Raw genomic sequence first — 21947 nt, 5'->3', positions numbered from 1 at the left:
CATCAATGAATTTGAAACAAAATAAAAAATGCTAAAAAGAAGATAACTACTTGAACTATAGAGACGGTAATTTCTAGGTAATTTCTTGACTTCTGTGAGCAAATTTCTTCCAGATTAGGAAATTCAGGATTATTTTAATTTTGATAAAAATAGAATATCCATTCAACAGACAATAAAAGCTGTTTAAACCTGTTAAATACTATGAAATAGATGTGTACAGCTAATTAATGTATGTGTTGAATAGTAATTATGTCATCCTGAGGGATTTACAAATAGAGTCTAGTTAAAATTTGATTCAATCTTCTATCATTCACAGAAGGTGCAAATTATTATTCATTTAGTGCTCTCTGATTTCAGTTCTAAAGGTAATCCAGAAAAAAGGGAGAGGGATTTCTGTTTTATCAGCATTGTTTAAGAACTAAGATCCCTTAATTATCACACTGTACCAATAGCCTGCTACCCAACTTACTGAAGCTTCGAAACTAACAATTTACCCTCCAAGCAAAGAAAGATAGAAGAAAAAGTGTTTAGTCAGCAAGCAAATATACCAAATTGTATGTTTTGGGTTTTGTTTGCGCTCATGTTTCTGAGCTGCGCAAATGAGAGTCACTTACACAATGACTTTCAATCAAAGACATCAAAGCAAAGGAGAGAGATTTCACAAAAAAAAAAAAAAAAAAAAAAAAGCAAAGGTGAAATAAGGCTCCATGGGATCCAGTTCTGTCAAGAACTTCTGGAACCTCTTTCCCTGCTCTTTCTTATTAAGTAACATTGGTAGACTCTTGGCCTTGCTCCTTTGTGTAATTTCTCATCATGGTAACAACAAATTAGGTAAGATTCAAAATCACCTTGTGAGAGTATTATAGATTCTTTTACAAGGATGTTGCTTTTAATGACCTTAAAAGAAAACCTTTTCTTTCTGTCTGGTTTTGTCACAGTAATTGTCAGTCTCTGTAGTTACCAGTAAAACTTGCCTAAAATGAAAAAAAAAAAAAAGAATAAGCCCCCCCAAAAAATTGTTTAATAAAACATTTTTATGTCTAGAAATGAAAACTGTATCTTTCAAGGAAAATGTGAATTTCCTAAGAAGCCAGAACAGTCCAGGAGCTACAGTAGTAATGGTAGTATGGTAGAAACAGGTTCTGCCTTATTCCAGCCTCTCTAGCTGCTGGGACTTCTATCTGTCGGAGCTGTCATGGGAATTTTGTCAAAATGGAGATATTTTTGTGATAATCTTATTTTTTGTTGTACTTTGGTTTTTTTTCTAAGTAGGAAAAACTTTTCCCCCAAAATTTTCTCACTCAGCTTGTTTCTTCCATTAAGGAAAAAAAATTACAAATCAGACAATGGTCATGTTACCAAATATACAAGACATTACTCCATTTTTTCTGCAAAATAAGTACATGTAATCCATGTGGATATGTTGGCAGTAATTGTTTGGGCTTCTTGGAATGTAACTTCTATGTACTTAGACTGGGTATATATGTTGTTTGATTTTATTGCAGAAAGGTAAATGTTCTGCACCATTTTTTTTACAATACTATTTCCTATTGATATCAGTGGGACCAATTATGTATATTAAAATTCTTGTGTATCCTGCCCTGCTTAATGCCAGCCAGTACTCAGGAGCAGCCACCGCTAAGAGGGAGCGCAGCAGCTGCCCAGCAGCTCTCACAAATGGTGCGTGCAATTCTTTAAGTTGAGCTTAAGCAAAGGTGCTGGGGTTCTTTGGAAAAATTATCCAGAAGTAAAACCTAATTTGCTCTGTTCTGATTTTCTCTTTCTAACTAAAGTGGCATCTTGGTAAGGTGAATGGAAGAACCTACGTTATCTTTGGTTGGTTGGGTTGGGTTTTTCAGAGAGAGGCAAATGGGCTTGACATAACTGGTTTTCTCTGCACATGCCATCATATTTAATCTTTCGACACAGCTGCTTGCTTACAGTACAGTTTGGAGTACTAGCTACTAAAACACCTGTAGTCCTAGTTGTTGCTTGGAATCTGGCAGAAAACTGCCATATTTATGTCTTTCTTTGTTTCTCATGCAGACTATTAGACTGCTCTATAGGGATGGGTGATATTGTAATAGAAGTGGAAAGTGTTCCCAGTTCTTAGCAAGATAAGAAAATGTTGTTTCTTATCTGTGATTTGAAAAGAGATGAAGGGTCAGTGAGGTAGAGATACATGAAAGCTATTGTGCACTTGGTAGGGCCTGCAGAGGAGGAATATCTCTCACCGGCAGCTTCTTTGAGTGGAAGGGAAGAGAAAGAAGCAGCTTCTAAGTGAAGGGAGAGGATTTGGAAAAATGTCAAGTAAAATCAGAGAAATGTGTTGGTTTATTTACTTAAAGAAACAGGTACACAGCTTGGAGATTGTTCCTGAAGAGAGCAAGTCGAGTTCAGAACAGCTTTAAATGCTTGCCTGCTGTTGATTCTTTGGGATTTATAAAATTTCATAGGCCTCTTCAGTCTTTAGCGGTAGCTGAGAGAAGCAAGGAGAATGTGATGGGCTCTTAGACGCCTTTGATTTTGAGTGATTGCATGGAAATATAGGGCAGTCTGGTAGATCCCACATGTAACTTAGCTGGGGCTTGCCTTGTCTTCCCACCTGCCTCAGCATAGCTGCATCGGAGGAGGAAGTGGCAGTTGTGCTGGAAGTGGTATGGGGAAGGTTTTAGGCTATGTCTGTCCCCAGCCAAGAGTTAGCTGCTTGGAAGCTGATTTTCTTTATAGCAGGAACTATAAAATGGTCAAAATTTGATTTCAAGACACAGCATGCATGTGCCAGACTTGGTGTTAGGGGCTGATTAGGTCTGCAGCCGCTTGAATAAGTTCTTCTCCCCACCATCCTCAGCAGATTTGCAGCTGGTTTTCACCTGATGTAAAGTACAGGAGCTGCTGGTAACCTGGTCTGTGCTGGCATTTGGGGTGGGAGTGGAGCAGGTACCCCAATACCTATCTGTCTCTGCCTTCTTCTGCAGAAAGCAGAATAGAGCTGTCTTGGGTGTGGGTTTTTTTGTATTACAGTAGCAGTGGATGTTGTATTATATGTTGCATATGTATTCTAACAGCAACTATTTTTGCTTGACACATCAGTGCCTTGCATTCATTTGCACACCATTCTCCAGTCCGCAAGAGGCGCATGTCCTATGCTGAATAACAACATCTCATGGGCTTGAGGACCAGGGCTATGAAATTAGGCCCATGCTAACTGTCGGAGAAAGTCTCTTATTTGTTCAGTAGTAATTAGAATACATTGGAAATATATGGCCAGTCTTTCCTATGTTAGACTGAAGGACACAACCTTAACTAGCTTTAAACATGAAAGTTGAAATTCTTCCGTGTTCAGCTGATGCAAGAAGTTGAAGCTTCATGTAAACCAGTATTTCAGTATGCTGGTGCAGCCTGAGGGGAGTCTATTTGGATTTTATGGAACTAAGCTGTTTACTTGCCTTAAAGAAATAACATGAATGAATGCCAGCACCAGATCGTTGTTTTCCAAAAAGGTGCTCAAGATTGTTCGCCAGTGAAGATTTTTAAAATGGAGTCAAGGACTGTCTTTGACTGTATTCAAAGGCTACCCTCGTTTATATATACATACATGAATTATTGTTTCATATCACAGGATAATAATAACTTTGGGTTAAGAATTTATTATAAAGAAGGATTTATCCAAGAGGGTCATGGGACAAGGAGATGAAGAACTGTTCCACAGCACTTGTAGTAGGAATAACAGGGAAGGACAAACTTGAAACTTGTCCTCTCATTTCTTCTTACTGGATGTGCACATAGGTTGCCTTCTTTTACACACTAGTAAGTGGGATAAAGTTTTGGAGCTGTTGATTTAAAGCTTAGGTCTTACTTGTGCACTGAAGAGTGAAATTAGCTACAATAACTGTAATGCACATAAAAACATTTGTTGCTGAGCTTCTAATAGTAACAGATTTCAAAAATTATGCTTATATTTTGGAGCTGGTGGAATATTTGAAAGATTTACTTATAACAGAATTTGCATTCCATATAATTTGGGTTTAATGACTTGGTGTAACACAGGCAAAAGAGTTTCTGAGTATGTGACTCTCCTTTTCCATGGCACAGTAGGTACTTCATCTTAATTTTTGGTTGCATGCTAAGAAATCAATATGTAAAGCAAAAGTGAACAGACACTTAAAAGGAAAGCATCAGAGAAGTTGAATAGTCATTTACTGGGTTAGTATTTAGAGCTGGCATATATTTCTGAGTGGGAAAGGGCTTCAGAACAGGGCAATTCACAAACCACTTATTCCCCTTCAACAGCTAATTCAGAGACAGCAGGTGTGTAAGCAGCCCCTTGGCAAGAGGACCAAGTGTAGTTTGTGACAGAATTGAGTGGAGATGATCGCAGGATCTTCTTTTGAGTTCACCGAGTGACCTGCAGTTTTATTCCAGCACCTAACACAGGTAAGAGGTTTCTACAGAATCTGCATTTCTCAAGGTGTTTTAATATGTGACTCCTAACCTTTATTCATAGGTGCCTTGATGTTTTGATGCAGTACCAGGTATCAGTACCAGGGTTTTGGTAGTTTTATCAGGCTTTAAGGTATCTCCTTTGGCAAAATTATGTTAGAGAGCCATGGAGCATTTGTCAGCAATAATACAGTAATTAATGCATATACAGAATATGTTTGGGGCCAGAATTTGAGACTAAAAGGGGACTGATAATTAAATCTCTGTATCTCATTTCGTATTATTCAGGAGAAATTTGTTTGAGTTAAGCAAAAGGTCTACATCAAGGCGTGAAGTGCTGCTGGCTGTTGGTACTTTATTGGAACTGATTCCTGAAGAAAGTAAATTTGTTCCTGAACTGTACTGCTGTTACAGAATACCTATTAAACAACCAACCACAAAAAAACACCAAAAAGACCCCAACCAACCAAACAAAAACCAAAACCACACAACCCTGAAAAATTCCAACATGCCTGTTGAAATGTTGTGGATCACAGTAGGGATCTGGCTGACAGAGGGACTACCTGCACCATCCAGGCTGGTGCAGCTGCAGCCAGGTATGTGGCAAACTGTCTTTAACGGGCTGATGGACAGAGCCTCTCAAGAAGTCAGTGAAGGCGAGAATGAACTTTGTGTTGCAGGTCCCCACCCTGAAGCTTCTTCCTAGCTTCTTTTCAGTTGCTGTAGACTTTTATACTTGTTTTCGGGCATGAGGTGCCCGGTTTCTAGGCAGACATGGGACTTCCTATTTTTCTTTATGTAGGATGGACTGTGTAAAATGCCCTGCCATGCGAGTTACTTGAGAAGTCATGTTCAGTGGGAGCAGGAGACATGATCCGATTCTGCTTGCTGGAGGAACAATGTATTTTAGATCATGAAAACTGAGGGCTGCTTTACTCCATCATCATTTCATTGGGGGTGAACAGCAAGAAAAAAATGCAATTCTATTCTCTGTGGCTTAATTTCAGCCAGAGATAGGTCTTCAGGGCAGTAATATTCTTCTTCCTCAGCTAACATACCCACAGGACCTCTGTATTATGATGTAGTCAGTGCACTGAATATGTGCAAAGCATCCTATTCTACCCACCTCCCACCCCACCGGTGCTGTTTCTTTTAAGTGACTGCATGATGCCAAAGCACAGCAGTATGTGGCTTCTGTTGTCAGAGAAGACCCCCTCTTAAAATAAGGAGCTGTCTTTGCAGCTGCATGGGCAGCGAAAGCCAGGGTGCTTCCACAGGGCAGCAGCCACAAAAGCCGCTTTCTGGCAGAATAGTGTCCTTATTCCTTAATTATTAGCCCTAATGAAGGGGTTTTGTCATTTTATTTTTTTTTTTTTTTAAGGGAAAAGAAAAAAGAAACTGAGAAAGAAAAGCAAATGAGAAAAGAAACAGCCAAGAAGGAGAAAAGATTGAGAATAGTTGGGATTATCTCTGTGCTGTCTCTCAGGTCCAGTGACAACACGACTACAATGGGTAGCTTTCAGGACTGCATATGGTCTTCCTTCCGAGGGAGTTGATTAAGCGACTCCGGATGAAATTGAAATCCTGTGATTTGACCTTTGTCTGGCCTGGGAGGACTGCAATTCGCATAACAATTTCCTTTTGTTCTTTGTTTGGAGTTATTAATCCAACATGAGCCTCGAATTAATCAGGGGTAGTGCGTTGTTACATTTCTAATTCACAGCTCCACTGCTTGTGTCTTTTTTAATTAAGGCCGAATGATAGCAGGCCTTAGCCCCTGATTGCAACACTTACTAACCGCACATTGAGGGATGAAGAGGCTAAATAGGCAGAATGAGATTACTTCAAGGTTTCACTTAATTGTTTTCTTCCTTTAAGTAAAGAGCACTGAATGAACATTGTTAATGCCAGGCTGGGAGTATTTCTTTTATATATGTGTTATGTGCGTGTGTGTAAGTGTGCGCGCAGGGGTGGGGGAGGTTGTGAAGGGTGCACCGAGGACTCAGAGCTCTAATGGCTCAAGGGTTTGTAAAATTGAAGCCTTTGGTTATTGATTTAAACCATTCCTCCCACCTCCCCTGGGGGGCAGGGACAAGGATAGAGGAAGGGGGAAAAGACTTGAAGAACATTAAACTTATGCTAGCTGCATGGATTTTCTTGTATCCTGTGTGAACATACTTGTTTATGTAGTTTTTCTTGCTGTTTGCTAGTGCATCAAAGGTAGAAAATGCAGGAAGATTGAAAGCTATCAGAGATGCCAAAGAAATGTGTTGAAAGACATAAAGCTCTCCAAAGCCTGGTACTAGTAATAATGATAATAAAATAAAGGCAAGCCAGTTGTGTCACTTACCAGATTTTGCTCATGCTGAAGGATGTTTGAGTCATGTTTCAAAAGCTGTTTGTAAGTTTGTATTATCAGAGCAGTTAGGGGCCACAAAGGCACAGGTGCTATTACAGGGGAACAGTGTAGATGATCTCAGTTAGATTCGTGCTGGATAACTCAGAGCGGGCCAAGCAGGATGCTGGAACGGAAAATGCACTGAGCACCCAATCTTTCAACATTTATATGCCCAAATAGTTCCATTAGCCTGGAAAGAAAAAAAAAAACAAAAAACAACCAAAAATGAACAACCCAGGATTCATATTGCAGGATCAGGCCCAGTATTTTGGTCTCCTACAGTGCAGTACATTGGATATTATTGTTGAGGAGAAAGGTTAATATTTATGGTTCCAAACCTGCTGAATATACAGAAATCCCACTGAATTCAATTTGTGCTGTGTGTCTGCAATATCAGATAAAGCTCTGTAATTGTGGGAACTAACTTTTCCTGAGTTATTTTATCTATCCAAGGAGCTGGATGGATAGGGAAAGCACTTGCTTGGAAGCGTTAATGTTTCTGTGTAAAATGGTGTTAATCGTACCAGGCTGTACAGATACCAAGCTGCAGTTCTGACTCTAGTGTAGGATATACAGGGCAGCAAGGCTGTTCCTGCTTTTCTGAATTCCCAGTGTGAGGTGGCTGTTCCATGCAGGATTATTTAAGAATGCAAAGACAAAACCTCTAGATAGATTAAGCGAAAATAGGGTCCAAAGGAGAAAACTCTGAAGGAGAAAAATGCTTCAGGTAAATGTTTATTTCTATGTTTAGAAATCTAAATTGTGAACAGAGTCTGCTTTTTAGATGCTTTTAGACTTTAGATATGGACTGAAAAGAACGAGCAATGCATACAGCCTTCCACAGAAATGTATATAGTATCTGGAAACAAAAACAAACTAACACACAAATCTTCAGGTCCGGCCTTCAGTTGATGCAAAGAAGCACCAGTGACTCCATTTCTTTCCATGATCAGTCATGTCAACACAGGATTTACACTGAATTGGGTTCACAGGTTCAAAGCCATTTTCTTGACTTCCCTGCTCTTTTCTTAGGTGCTGCCTGATCCTGTTTGTCAGGATACTTCTGATAGATTGCCAGCTCCCGTGCTGGGATAAGAAGATGCCCAGCATTTGTTGGAGTAGGCCTGCCTTACTGGCAGTTCAAGTACCTTAAACATAATTTTGTTTTGCAGAACCAGTTTTGATGCTCTTACACTGGATAACACCTTACTCTGCAAATACTCCTATTAAATCAAACTTTGCATGGAAAGAGTAGTATTAAGTATGAGTAAGCACATCGGAATACGACCACCAATCACTCACTGTTGGTGATTTCTGTTTAAAGACTGAATCCTGCACATTTGTTCACCTTGTTCTCTTTTTCCTAGAAATCTCTGCAGGATGGGGTATGTTTGTTTATAGCAGACGCAGTTCCAGAATTAAAACCTATTTTCAGTGCCATTCTGTGTCTTAAATATGTATGCTTTTTATTTTTAATTATTGTCTGAAGGTTTACTGTCATTGATTTAAAGGTATCACATTATACTTCCAAAGGGTCTCAGGATGGATTGGCACCCCCATGTGTTTCTTGTGTGAGTGTATTGAATAACATCTTAAAACCCAAAATCCAGTCTGCTCTGTCTCCTGTTTAAAAATCTCATGGCAGTGGTCATTAGAATGGGTATGTTTGGAGTACTTCTAAAATCTGCTTTTTTTCCTTATTTTTGTATAGCGTAATGTTCATCATTAATGTATTCAGTAGCTCTCTTCAGCAAACTTAGAATGCCATTTAAGTGCCTTGAGATCCTTAAAGCTGAAAGAAGCTGTATAAACAGATGGCAGCAGTATTATAATGCTTCTTTGGCTGGTTAACTCTCGATGTAAGCTATCTTGCTGGACCTTGTTGTACAGCTAGAGCCAGGTACCCTGTCAGTAGTTTTAAGCAGTTGGCTTGCTCTCTGTATAACATAACATTTCTGATTCCTTTCAATTACTCTGCAAAGGAAGTTAGGCTTCTTGCCATACTCAGCAACCAAAAGACCAGGTCAGGGTTCATGATAATGCTTTCCTGGCCTTGCCCAAAGTGGCTGTAGTTGCACTTATTTAAGGGATGAACCACTGATCAGTAGTTGTTGAACATTTGCAGCTGCAGCAGTCAACAGTGATGAGTCCACAAATAAATAAGGAATAACTGTTGTTGCTGCTGCTGTTATTCCTGACAGTTTTAAACAATCTGTTGCTATTTATGAAATATTTCTGTTGAGATCAAAACTGCCCTGAACTTTCCTCTGCTCTCCACTCCAGCAGGGATGTGCTCCTCATGTCTGCAATGACAAGTCATCCTTGTGCTGCTAAATGCCCAATTTCAGCAGTGGCAGTGCCACTCCTCCACCGCGCATGGAGGTGCTGACGCTCCTCCTTGAAATCAGTGGCATGTTGGCCCTGGTCTGTTATATTTCTCTCCTCTCCCCTTTTGGACATAAGGTAGAGATTACGATTAATGGTCCTTTGAGTTGCTCAGTGCTCCTCCCTCTGTGCTGTCTCCCTGTGATCCCCCTTCCCGCACCCTCCCTCTCCCCCCCGTCAATGGGAGCCTTTGATGTTGCACAAGAGACGACTGTTGGCTAACAGTCTGGAGGCTGCTTCGTTTGAGCTAACCACCACATGAAAACAAATGCAATCCATCATATTTCATTAACTAGCTGCCCCCTGTTCGGGTGTCCTTTTTTGATGTCAGAGCGCATCCTGACAGAAATCAGAAAGATATGTGTGATTAAGACCAGTAATAATAGTTAGTGCATTGTATTGTAAATTACCTTTCTGAGCCCCGGTACTTTATCAGCCCCACTGGCCTTGGCTTGGGTACGTTTTTGACTACTCTGTATATACAGTGTATTAGCGCAATGGAGATCATTATGTGGCCTGTATTTGAGTCATTTTTATTTAAGATGCCAAACAATAAGCTGTTGATTGGGGGAACAAGAGGCGAACAATAATGTTCTGTGTCACATAATACACCACCATTTTCCAGCTTTGCTTTAGAAGGGCCCTCTTTATTGTTTTTGTATAAAAATGGTTCTTAGGAGGAGGAATATTTTGCTGAGGTATGTCATTATTTTGCAAATTTCTATTATCTCATCATGTTGTCTTCATTGTAAATTGCAGCTAATTAGGAACCTAGTTAGAGCCCCAGCTTTGAGGCTGGCTTTTTTGTGAAAAGAGCCCACCGATTACCGCACTACAAGAGAGGAAGGGAGAGAAAAAGGAGATTAATCTGGTTACCTAGGCGACACTCGCTTCCATCTGCGAGGAACAATACATTTTTGTTTCCTTGGCTCAGTTCAGATCTGTTTTGTTTAGGGGGAAAAAAGGGAGAGAGGGAGAGGGAGGGAGAGAGAGAGAAGGGGAGAGAGGGAAAGGGAGAGGAGGCAGCCCCACAACAATGCTAGACTCTGTCTGGCCCCGGCTTACCCACTTCCATCCCTCCGCAAGTTCTGGGTCTCGGGGGAGTGGGAAGATGAAAGAGATAAGCTCCAAAGTTGTCAAAGGTCATAACCTTGCCACACAAAGCCAGCAGTTTTGCTTCTAAATCCCCTTCTCCCGAAAAGCACTTAATGAAATAATATACTGTGCTTCTCAACACCCCGTAGTCTTTATTAAGCAGCAAGGCCCCCGAGATGGTGAATTTAAGGAGTCGGTTAAAACTTCTGACTAAACAGTCGCTGACTAGGAGCGCCTACAGTAGATGTGATGGGTTGTTTCTGAGTGAAAGAGACAACTTTTCTTCCACTGTCTCTCTTTAGCAGTGTTGTGGCTTCCCTGACACATGTTTTATAGCTGCCTTTACACGAAAGGCAGAGGTCTGTGAAGGCAGGGCAGTCTGATTGGGTTTTTTAAAGTTCTTTTCAGTTACCTTCACAAGGTCATAGTTTAACAGACAACAGCAACCTGTATCCTTCCTGGTCTGTATCAAACTGTTAATACCTTACACAGCTTTTGCATGGGGTAGAAAATGCAGCCAAGTTATTTGCTTCTTATTTTGGAGCAGCTTGCCAGAAAAAGGACAGAGGAAATAACCAGAGCTGATAGAGCCTGGCTAAAAGCTCAGAAATGCTCATGAGCTCTTGAACTGAATTGGCTGAACCCACAGCCTTTTGATAAGCATAGTGCTTTCTCCAGGTGTTATGTCATCATGTATAATGTTTTGCTATCTGGTAGCGTTATGGATGATGACATAAAGTCACAAAAATATCAAAGTTACCACTTTTAGTTTATCTGAGCTTTCCAAATCTGGACTGTGCTGATAAAATCAGAACAAGTATCAGGTTAACAACCCTAAACCTCCTAGTCTGCATTGCTCTGAAGTACTGTGCTTGTATTTTCTTCCTCTAAAGAAGCTTCTAAGAGCTGCTTCAGTTACAGTGCATTGCTCCCTCCAACTGGCAATGACAGTCATCATGTTAAAAAATTACAAATATTCACGAGGAAAGAATGAATGAAGGTGAGACAGCTTTCTTGTGTGGAGAGCATGAGGCATCTTTGAATTGAAGTAATTTGAATTTCCAGTTTTGCCACGTGCTTTCAGTGGGATCATGGCCAATTCATTTGGCCTATTTCTGCCTCAGACCTTGACCTATAAAGTAGGCAAAGTTGCATTTCTCTACCACAGAGGATAACTTTAGTCTTAATTAATTAAGGTCTTATGAAGAGTCTTATGAAGAGTTTGAGATGCTTGGTTGCAGGGCTCTGTCTAAATGCAGAACATTTAATCTTTACCTGTTCTGTTTCAATAAATGCCTTGTTGGGTACACCTGAACCAGTTCTTCTGAGAAGAACTCTCAAGTGAAAGTTAAATCAATCATACTTGACTTTGTTAATTGAAGAGACTTGCCGAGATGTTTTTCAGACGTTTGGATGGAGCAGTTGTCATCTCACAGATAATTAGCCCAGTGTTAGCTGTCATTTTAGAAGCTCTGACCAAAATGCCCTCAGTAATTCTGCAACATATTAAAATGAGGCAGGAGAGGAAAGACGGCTGTTATATTATCCATGTGCAAAAAAGAGAAGGGGCAGTACACAATTGGTACTGCTGGAGGTAAAGATTTGAAGACTGAAGTAGTAAGCAGAGACTCTTAGCAATATGTAAAGAAAGGAAAAGGAATATTTTATAAGTCTGTTTAAATAGCATTTTTGTATTTTAGTAGCACTGTTCATTTTGAAGGAATCATTAAGAATGCTCAAAAATTGTAGGGGGCTTGAAAATCTTCACCCACTATTAGAGAGAACCAAGCATGACTCCCCATAACAAGTTAGAGAAATATGTTACTTCAAACTACATTATAATTTGGAGACAGTCTAGGGTCAGCCTTCCTATTCTTAGAGGTGCATGGAGAGGGGACATTAAATAACTTCTGCTGGCCTACACTGTTCCTATATCTTGTGGAAACAGTTGGTAATGACAGTGTGGACGGAGCTGATTACTTGTTAACCATCATAATGTGAAAAAACAAAGTTATGTCACTCATACTGGGACGTGCTATGCATGCATTTAGTCACCAAAAAGCATTATCTCCAGCTAAGAATTATAAAGGAAAGAGAAAAATAAGGAAAATGCAGTGTCAGTTTAAGTGACTGCTAGGTTGAAACAAGAGGATGTTTGTCTTATATGGTTTCACTTGAGCTCAGCAGATCAGGAATCAAGAATCAAAAAAGGATTATTTTAGGAAAAATTTACAGGGTTGTCCTGGTATGAAGAGCTACGAGAGAGACAGTTCCAAAGTTACAGAGGTGGAAGAATCCTCCTGGAGAATTGTTAAAGTTTCGTGAAAGATCAACATCTGCTTCAGCCCCAGTATAAAAGCTGGAGCATTTATTGGCAGTTCTGTGGCACTGTTGTCATAATAAGGACTTCTGTTTCTGTGAATGAACTTCTGTGTACATGCTTAGAACCATTTAATTTTATTGAAATGGAGGAGATCTCTTATTCCTAGGAAGGGAACTGCAAAAGACGCTCTTGCCTCTCATGTCCTAGCACTGTAGCTAAGGTCTGGAATACTACATACCTGTCTAGATAGACCTGGTTTACAGCTGAAACTTCTTAATGCCCTAACCAGCTGGTGTATTTGAGATGGTGAAGGTGAGATACTCTGCACTGCAGCCTGCAGTCTAGCAAGCTGTGGCACCAGTGGACTGCTGCCCACCTACCATCAGCCTGGAGCATGGGATGGGGACAGATTTCTAGAGAGGAGTGCCAGGACCTCACTCTTGGGCCTCTGGTGATTCCCTGGAAGGTCTGTCTTTATTGCTAATTGGTGTAAAGTCTGCTCAGGTCTGTCAATTACAACAAAATAAAACCCAGAGGGGAATACTGCTACAGCCTCACATCATAATTTTGGTGTTGCATTTTGGAGCAACACAGAGTCATCTTGAGCTGTTAGTCTGGAAGTTCCTCAGAGGGCTTCTGTTCAGGCCAGTCCTCTATCAGAGCCAGTTTAAGAAATTCAGCTCTTAAATTCCATTTCATTTGAAACTCTTTTTTTCTGTGTTGTGTAATGGTTTCTGTGCATTTCCAGTTCATAACTGTCAGGTCTTTCTGGGAATGTCAGATTGCATAAAAGTTGATATAAACATTCAGCAGAGCTTGAAGCAGCCCCTGAATAAATTCTGCCTTGGCAAACCTTTATCAAAATAATTTCTGAATAATCATTGCAAGGGCCAAGATCTGTGTTATTTCTGTGTTATTCTGTAGTAAAGAATTGGTAATTATTTTTCATATAGAAGTTTGAGGAGATGCGAAGAACTCAGAGGGACAAGATACAATAGTTCCTGTTTCTTGGTCTAGCCTCTCTTTAGATAGTTTTATCTTCTCTTTTGACTTAACAAGAAATTTCTCTGGGAGAATAGGATGTGTTACACACATGCGACCGGTCTGCCACATAAGCAACTCCACAACTAGCCCCTAGAAGTGGACAGTTTGCCTGTTTAAACCACAGTTAGAGTCATCATTTAGGTTGGAAAGAGCCTCTGAAAGGCATCTGGTCCAACCCTTTACTCAAAGGATACTAAACTGGGAGGAGTGGCTGACACGCCAGAAGGCTGTGTTGCCATTCAGCGAGACCTGGACAGGCTGGAGAGTTGGGCGGGGAGAAACTTGATGAAATTCAACAAGGGCAAGTGTAGAGTCTTGCATCTGGGGAAGAACAACCCCATGTACCAGTACAGGTTTGGGGTTGACCTGCTGGACAGTAGTGAAGGGGAAAGGGACCTGGGGGTCCTGGTGGATAGGAGGATGACCATGAGCCAGCAATGTGCCCTTGTGGCCAAGAAGGCCAGTGGCATCCTAGGGTGCATTAGAAAGGGTGTAGTTAGCAGGTCAAGAGAGGTTCTCCTCCCCCTCTACTGTGCCTTGGTGAGGCCGCATCTGGAACACTGTGTCCAGTTCTGGGCCTCACAGTTCCAGAAGGACAGGGAATTGCTTGAAAGAGTCCAGCGCAGGGCAACTAAGATGATTAAGGGAGTGGAACATCTCCCTTATGAGGAGAGGCTGAGGGAGCTGGGTCTCTATAGTTTAGCTTGGAGGAGACTGAGGGGTGACCTCATCAGTGTTTACAAATATGTAAAGGGTGAGTGTCAGGATGATGGAGCTAGGTTTTTTTCAGTGATGTCCAGTGACAGGACAAGGGTCAATGGGTGTAAACTGGAGCATAGGAGGTTCCATGTGAACATCAGGAAACATTTCTTTACTGTGAGAGTGACAGAGCACTGGAACTGGTTGCCCAGGGGGGGTTGTGGAGTCTCCTACGTTGGAGATATTCAGGGCCCACCTGGACAAGTTTCTGTGTGATGTACTCTAGGTTACCCCACTCTTGCAGGGGGGTTGGACTAGATGATCTTTTGAGGTCCCTTCCAACCCTTAGGATTCTGTGATTCTGTGATTCTGTGAAAGGAGGACCAACTCAGAAATTAGTTCAGGTTGTTCAGGGTCTCATTCAGTTCAGGGCACCTGGTCCAATACTGTGCCACCCTAACTGTAAGTAATTCTTTTCTATATATGTAATGGTTATTTGCATGTTATTATTGTTCAACTTAATAATATAGGCTGTATCTAAAAAGATTTCAATACTTTCGGGACAAGGTTAAATCTCTTATCTGTCTGGTAGAGGGAATTTACATGGTACAATGCAATTACTGGAACATTTGTGCAATTATTATCAAACATGGAAGATTCACACCATGACTGGATCCCCTGAAATGGCAAAAGTATTGATGCATGCTGGCTTTTGGAGAACATGGTGCTAGTAAGTAACTATGTCTCTCTCTCACCAATGCATCTCTTTTCTCACAAAAGCGGAGATAGGATGGGAGGAAAAGAGAGTGCAAAAATCCTTCTTCTGTAACTTAGGTAGCAAATACATTAGGAGGCCAGTGTATTTACCTGAGCTGTAGATAGTAATTTGTTTTATCCCTTTATAGACCACACCACACCAGTGGCTTGACTGGGGACAATTGAAAAGGAGTTAAAGGAAACAGTAGCTAATCACTTTTACTTTTTCCTTAATTTATTTTTATGCATAGTTATCCAGTGCCAAAATGAGAGGACTACTTCTTTGTGTGTCATTATTTTCTCTGTGAACAGGGAGCTATGTTTAGATTCTCGTGACTGAATAAATTTCCTTGAGATAAGAGCTTTCTTTAAGACAGGCCCTATGATGTGGGCACTCTGTGAGACCGTTTCTCCATTCTACTTCAACACCTTTCTGCTCCTTCAAAAGTGAAAAAGACCTGTACAAACACATTTTGAGGAAATATCCTTGGTGTACAGGGTTCCCCAGGTTAATATGGAACCAACAGAATAGCTGTGCCTTGTTCTGCAAAAAAAAATTGTTCTCTATTAGCTCTTGACAGAAGCTGACAGATACACCCTCTATTTCTTCATGAAACATATGTTAGAGATCTTTGAAGAGGACTTCAATAAAATGCACAGAGATTTTATTGGCTGCTTTGTTAGTATGCTGTGGTTCAACAGTCATAGAATAAAATAGAAGTGTTGCCAGGAAAGATTGTTCAAAAATCATAAATTAAGTCCCAGAATGTAAACTTGGCGTAATAGTTCCAGTGTTATAAACTAATATACCCTCTATCCTTTTTGTTTCTGAACTTCTTCAGTGCATTCAGGTAATGTATTCTGGGAATTAACACTAAATTTCAAATTTTAAAAAAGGGAAAGCCAGTGTGAAATAAAAGGCTGCCCAGGTTTGTTGTGGAGTCTCCTTCTCTGGAGACATTCAAAACCCTCCTGGACGGGTTCCTGTGTAACCTGCTCTAGGTGACCCTGACTTGGCAGGGGGTTGGACTGGATGATCTCCAGAGGCCCCTTCCAACCCTAATAATTCTTATGATCTAATGCGATAACCTGATTTGAGGAGTTGCAACTTTGAGAGAAGCACAGACACTGGAGATCTGTGAATAATGAAGGGTGAATTTTATAAGACTCTGAATGTCAGTTCAGTTTCGATCAAAACCTGAAATCTCGAGTGGCTGTCTGTTCAATTCAAGCACTTATATGGTTTTTCCTATGAGCCTGCTAGGATTTTGTCTCCGGCTTACTGTTTACCAACATGCACATGCTTCCTGTGATATATGATGACAGGAGAAAGGTTTGGTTTTCATGGAAGTACTATGAACTCAAAAGAAAAAAGATGTAACAGGAAAGGAGCAGTCAGTTGATTTTTTGGAGTAGGGGTTTCATGGTGGTCTGTTAAGTCCCCTTTCAGAGTGGTTCTTCTTGAGCAGGTTTACAGAGCCTTCCTCTAGTTGCAAATAATTTTTGCTTCTGTCTTGGAATGTTGCACCTGCTATAATTCATGTACAATGAATAACTGACTTAGCAGGAAACAAACAGTTTTTCTATTCATTGCTATCTGTTTGTTGCATACACTTTTGAGAGATTTTATTCTCCTCCTGATCCTGCTAATATTCAGTTGTGTGCTTGGCTGCATGTTGGTCAGTAGTTTGTAGGTCAGGGGTACCAGTTAATGTCATTCTTGCTGAAAACACCCTTCTAGACAAGAAAAGGGGAGTGCCAAAGTAACAAAGAAGAATGTAAAACATGGGCATTTAAAGTATATACAACATTTATCAGGCACTCAATTTGAAATGTTCTATATATGTATTTATTTTTAATTGAGCTGTTTGAAAATGTCAAATTGATTGGCTTCCTTTCAGAAGATTGTTTGCTAGTATTTTCTTTACTAGTCCCCCCTGTGGACCTGCATACATTGATTATTCTTTCTTCAAGCTTTCCGTCTGGAACTTTTCATCACATTGATGATCAGTAATTAAAAAAAAACAAATGAAGGGAAATGGAAGGATTGATGGTCTTACACACTTTAAAAAGTGACATTGTGAGTCAGATTTAAACAGAAAAAGACAAGGAAATTAAGATTTCTCAAGACTTTCTTTCTCAGCTGTGCTTATATATGTTATGAAATTTCCCAAACTAGGCTGATTGCATACACTGGATTGACTGAAGGCTTTGATAATTTAGTGTAAAATTCAAATGCGCTATGCACTATTCTCCATATTTTCTCAACTCTTTCTGCCATCTCATGTATATTCTGGCCTTTAAGGACAGTCTTCCTATATACAGTGCTTTGTAGTATGCAAATGTTTCAGCAGCTAGATGAGGTCTTTGGCCAGCAAGTCAATAAAACTTGCTATGAATCTGCACATTTTCTATTGCATTCAACTTTTATGCTTCCAGAGTGAAGATGATTAAGTTTTAAAAAGTTTGGAGAACTTGACTTTAAACATTGTTGACAGTTTCAGGAATCATTGGGCAGCCTGACATAATGTTATTCATGATGAGAGAGCTGTCAGCACAGATCAGGAGTGGTACCAGAGAGAAATGTAAGGCATTATTTTTGCTATATAGAATATGGGGATCTAGTTGTGCAATTTCTATTAATAATAGGAGTTTTGCAGCTAAATCTCCAAGCATCACCTCCCACACCCCCGAAATGCTGAAAACATGCCCTGTAGTGTAGCTTGGATAATTTCTATGTTGGCTTTTATTTGGACATTGAAGATCATAGTGTCTGAGCAGTGGCTCTGATTCCAGTTTCCTTCAGGTGCTGCTGAAGAGTAGGGAATTTGTCATATTTGGTTTAACCGCAGTCAGCAACTAAGCACCACACAGCCGCTTACTCACTCCCCTCCTCAGTGGGGTAGGGGAGAGAATTGGAAGGGTAAAAGAGCAGTTTAATAATGGAAATAAAATAAAATAAAAATAATTATATTATTATTATCAATTGTAATGAAAATAGCAAAAAGCAAATTAAACCCCAAGAAAAACGAGTGATGCAAATGAAAAACAGTTGCTCACCACCAACTTTCTGATACCCAGCCTGCTCCTGAGCAGCGGCCCCTCCAGTCAGCTTTCCCCCCAGTTTATGTGCTGAGCATGACATCGTAAGGTATAGAATATCGCTTTGGCCAGTTGGGGTCAGCTGTCCCAGCTGTGTCCCATCCCAGCTTCTTGTACCCCTCCAGCCTCATCGCTGGAGAAGCTGAAAAACCCTTGTCTTACGGTAAGCATCACTCAGCAACAGTTAAAACATCGGTGTGTTATCAGCATTATTCTCATCCTAAATGCAAAGCACAGCACTGTACCAGCTACAGTGAATAAAACCATAGGTGTTGACTAGAAACCCACCCAAGGAAGTTATATGTTGCAAGGAAGTACATGTCCTCATTCTCACTGACTTTAGAAAGTTGTTTTTTTTTTTTAGGAGGGAGATTATATCTCTGTGTTTGTAAAGTGTGTGTTATATTTTGAGTGCTAATGTAACATAAATAGTAATAATGACAATTTCAGGATTTTTTATGGCCACTATATCTTTTTGTCTACATGATTCCATAGTTATTTTTCCTTACATTTTCTTGCTCATTAAATTTTGATGCAACTGCAGCAGTGGGGAGGGGGAAGAAGAGGAAACATACTGTATTAATCCATCAAAAGCTGTGCTGAAAATGTTTGCATGCTTCTGCTGAAAAGTCTTCCACCTCCATTTTATGCCACAGCCTCAATCCACTTGTTTCTGTTTACTTTTAAAGTATATTCAGTAATTGTATACTTATAAAGTAATTAGCATACTTCAAAACCCACTATTTTTGTAAAGCCAAGGTTTCTATGGTATGAATTCTTCCCAGCTGTGATAAACACTCTTGAAATTAACAGTAGCTTGATGAGATCTATATTGGACTTGGTAAACAGGAGCAACCTTTGTGTTTCTGTAGCTGAAGTTACCTCAGCACTTCGCACCACAGCCCAAGTTTTCATGTAATTGTCCTCTGCAATGATGTTAGTAGCACAAAATTTCAGGTTTTGAGGACATGCTTATATCAGATTTAAATACACAAACATCAGACTGTTTCTTTTCTAATGATTTACCTGATTTTTCAAGTAGATTTTTCTCTTTTTATCATTATGAAGATACCCTTTCTTTTAAAGTAATCCAGTAGACAAACTGGTTATTTCTGATGTCAGTTACCTTTGGTTTTGTATGCATGCCTCTTAAATATTTCATTGAGGCTTTATCTTACAAGGGCCAGAGTACTTACATGACTAAGTATGAGTAAGTGCTTTGTGGGATCTTCAGCTAGAGTGCTGGAGCAGAAGTAAGCCCTATAGCAAAGCCACGGTGAGCTTTTGCTGAGGACTGGCACTCAGTATTCCTGACAGTCTGGGACCCAGGGATTCACTCACTGTTGGTGTTTTACCTTGCTTTACTCCAATATAGAGGGAAACGGGAACATTTGTGTCCATTTCTGTAATTTTCTTTGGTTAATCAGCTGATGTTGAAACATTTTTTGAGTTCTTGCAGAGAAGTACACAGTGTGTGTATTTGGACTTGTGTCTGTGTGTTTATAAGCATGCAAAATATGTATTTATTCCAATTTGATGTAGTGGTAGTCCCAGTTTGAAAGTAGTCTCCTGCAGATATACTGTAAATGGCTTTAAAAAAAACCCTTTTGAATGCATCAGACACTGTGCAATCCATTTCCTATCCTTTAAGCTGTTACAATGCTAAAATTTGAGATGTCTGTGGAATGCCAGGTAAAAACTCTTTGTCCATGTATAAGGGTTTAAGGCAGCTAAATATGTTTATGCTGATTCTGAACTAGTTCTAGTCTCTATGGCAAGTGTAAACCTTTTGTAAAAGACTTGAAGTGTTTTAAAAATGCAAATACAAAAGAACTTGGTGTCCCTCAAATGCTGTACTCCTTCACAGAATAAGGCTGGCTAACCTGATTCTTGAAAAATTGAAGTGCGGCTTCCAAGCCTGAACTGTGTCATGAGATCAACCACAAGTGCATTCTGACTCGAGGTCTGAAAGCAGCCTAAAACTAGCATTACCACGTGTCTTTGGGATTATGACACATGCTCAACCCTGTACTGACATGGGGTAGAGCACTGGGATTCCTGGGGGAACTTTGCCATCTCCTGTCTGTGAGCATCTCCTTGTTTTGGCTCCCAAGCTATGTGATATGAGCACTGAGGATCCCGGCCAGAGAAATGTTTTGTTGAATGGTTCATGGGGGCAAGGTACCAGCCACCCTAGCAGTAACGTGTGTCACAAGCACATTGAATTTTATTACATTCAAGGAGAGCTGGGATTCTGACTGTTTAAAGACTGGAGCAGCACATGTATTTCTTTTGAGTACTTTGTTGTGGGCTGTTTAGCTGACCTCAGTTTTCTTGGGTGCATGAGTAAACCAGATAATAGAGATATTCTGTTTGCATGGAGGCCCTGGCCCATGGTTTTCAGCTTGTTACATTGCTTCTCATATGGTGGGTTTGCTCCTGTGTGATGAACAGTCTGCCAAGACAACCTTAAGTGTCAGTTTCAATCGTTAGTCAGCAGTGTATTAAAATTCCTGACTTTATTTTAGTTAGCATCCAGGGGAACAATGAGGGTGATATCTACATCACACTGGGCTACATGACAAGGTTTGTGTTCTATAGGTGTTTCTTCCCTCCAGCAGAGCTCTTCTTTTGTACATGAATTAGTTCTTTGGCTTGGATGGGTTATTTGGGTCTGGGTGTTGATGTGATCTTTGAAGGCAATTCTGTGGAGTTAGTCCACTTGCAATTACTGTGTCTTCCTTTGTCAAAGGAGATACAATAACTCTTTTCTGTTTTCCCCAGAGACCAAATGACTGTCTGAAAAAAAGATTATATTAATTCCAGATGAACATGAAGGTTGGACTTTCTAATAATTAGAAGCTACAATGCATTCGGCAGCAAGGGTTTTCTGTTGTTGATTATCCCCTGTTCAGCTTTTGAGTCTTTTCTGCTGCCATTCTGATTACCAAATTTATTCAGATACTGACTGGAGTTTGTCCAGGTAGGCTGAGCACTAAGGTGGGAAGGCTTATATTGTGGAGTGACTTGCTTAGTGTCTCAGTCACTGAGGACTTGATGATGGGTGACATGGTCTAGTGTGAGGCATCCCTGCCCATGGCAGGGGTGTTGGAACTAGATGATCTTAAGGTCCTTTCCAACCCTAACTATTCTATGATTCTATATAGAGCCTTTTTACCATATATATTAATTTCCTTCACAGCCCATTTTTAGCCAACTTGTATCCAGCCAGTAATTCACTGGAATTAACTGTTACAATCTGGCTAAGAAAAGCACACACACAAGGCGAGTTTTTAGTTTTCAGTTCATATTGGTGTACATGAAAGATAAACCCCACAGGGGCTCTGTCTACAAGAGCTAGGGACTTCTCAGAGGAAAATGTACTGACAGATCCCAGGTCAATACCATAATCATCCCTCACAGAGATTGATTCTGGACATACCGTAGGTAATGGATATATTTTTGTTCTGTTGGAATTTATGTCACTTTGTGGTCCAATTGTTCTAGACGTTTTGTCCATCAAAGCAGGAGCATCTACACAGAGCAATAAAATAGCAGCTTGTCTCTTCGGATCTAACAAACAAAAACCCCAAAATGCTTTCTGATCATTTAGGCTTTTCCGTATCTGTGGCACTTAAAAAAATTTATTGCAGTAGTTTTTATTGACAAGAGTTGACTGCTAGGGGCTTTTCTACTAGGAAT

General features: G+C 40.2%; 1 protein-coding gene across 9 annotated transcripts in view; it reads left to right on the top strand.

Moving 5' to 3' along the window:
• Positions 1-21947, top strand: part of SOX5 (SRY-box transcription factor 5) — a 643908-nt gene that overhangs the window by 302212 nt on the left and 319749 nt on the right. For 6 of the 9 annotated variants that reach the window (XM_057405225.1, XM_057405224.1, XM_057405226.1 and 3 more), the window contains one exon: positions 4294-4437. The exons of 2 other annotated variants lie outside the window; for them this stretch is intronic. The gene's annotated coding sequence lies outside the window, so the exon portion shown is untranslated. Of the gene's footprint in view, positions 1-4293; positions 4438-18312; positions 18409-21947 lie in introns of those variants that run through there. One more of the 9 variants, XM_057405232.1, reaches the window with a different exon arrangement.

This window comes from Pezoporus wallicus, unplaced genomic scaffold (genome assembly GCF_028554395.1).
Source record: "Pezoporus wallicus isolate ANWC-B61680 ecotype Strahan unplaced genomic scaffold, APGP_CSIRO_Pwel_v1 contig_6789, whole genome shotgun sequence".
Lineage (NCBI taxonomy): Eukaryota > Metazoa > Chordata > Aves > Psittaciformes > Psittacidae > Pezoporus > Pezoporus wallicus.
Note: the sequence above shows the minus strand (reverse complement) of the source record. Positions and strands in the feature narration are given on the sequence as shown.